Source organism: Symphalangus syndactylus, chromosome 8, assembly GCF_028878055.3.
Source record: "Symphalangus syndactylus isolate Jambi chromosome 8, NHGRI_mSymSyn1-v2.1_pri, whole genome shotgun sequence".
Lineage (NCBI taxonomy): Eukaryota > Metazoa > Chordata > Mammalia > Primates > Hylobatidae > Symphalangus > Symphalangus syndactylus.
In genome coordinates, this window is record NC_072430.2 from 134,713,523 (window position 1) to 134,715,000 (window position 1,478).

A 1,478-nucleotide genomic window follows, 5' to 3' on the forward strand; every position below is an offset into this window, starting at 1 on the left:
ATCTTAACAGAATGAAAGAGAAAATGCACAATTATCTTAATTGACAAAGAAAAAACATTTGACAAAGTTCAGTATCCTTTCTTAATGAAAACTTAACAATTTATGTATAGAAGGAAAGTTCCTCAACATAATAAAGGCAGTTTACAAAGACCTCACAGCTAACAACATAACCAACAAGGAAAAACTGAAAACTTCTTCCACTAAGATCCAGTACAAGGCAGGGATGCCCACATTCCACTTCTATTCAACATAGTACTGCAAGTGCATGCTAGCAAGAGCAATCAGACAAGAAAAAGAAAGAAAAATATCCAAGTTGAAAAGGAAGAAGTAAAATTATCTCTATTTGCAGATGACATGATTCTATAGGTAGAAAACCCCAAAGATTTGACAAAAAACTGTAACTAATAAATGAAGTCAGTAAAGTTGCTGGATACAAAATCAGCATACAAAAAAATCAGTAGCATATCTATACACAAATAGTGACCTAGCTGAAAAAGAAATCAAGAAACCAGTGACATTTACAACAGCATCACAAACTATCTGGCCAGGTGAAGTGGCTCATGCCTGTAATCCCAGCACTTTGGGAGGCCGAGGCGGGTGGATCACCTGAGGTCAGGAGTTCAAGACCAACATGGTGAAACCCCATCTCTGCTAAAAATACAAAATAATAGCAGGGTGTGGTGGCAGGCGCCTGTAATCCCAGCTACTCAGGAGGCTGAGGCAGGAGAATTGCTTGAACCCAGGAGGCTGAGGTTGCAGTGAGTCAAGATTGTACCACTGCACACCAGCCTGGGTGACAGAGCAAGACTCTGTCTAAAAAAAAGAAAGAAAAAGAAAACAAACTTAAAATATCTGGGAATAAATTTAGTCAAGGACATGAAGGATTGATACATGGAAAACTGTAAAACTGATGAAAGAAATCAAAGAAGACACAAATAAATACATATCTTATATTCATGGATGGGAAAATTTAATATTGTTCAAATGTCTGTATTACCTAAAGAAATATGCAGATTTAATACACTGCCTATCAAAATTCCCAAGGACATTCTTCACAGAAAAAAAAAAAAAAAAAAAAAAAAAAAAAAAAAAAAAAAAGCCTGGGTAGTATAGCAAGACCCTGTCTCTTAAAAAAAAAAATTAAAAATTAGCTGGGTGTGGTGGTACATGCCTGTGGTCCCACCTACCACAGCGCTGAGGCAGGAGGATTGCTTGAGCCTAAGAGTTCAAGGTTGCAGTGAGCTATGATCTGCCACTGCACTCCAGCCTGGGCAACAGAGCAAGGTCTTGTCTCTAAATAAAATAATAAAGAAAAAAATCCTGAAATTCATATGGAACCACAAAATACTTAGAATAGCCAAAGCAACACTGAGAGAAAATGTTTGAGGCCTCACACTTCCTGATTTAAAATTATATTACAAAGCGATAGTAATCAAAACACTATAGTACTGGCAGAAAAACGGAAACATAGACCAATG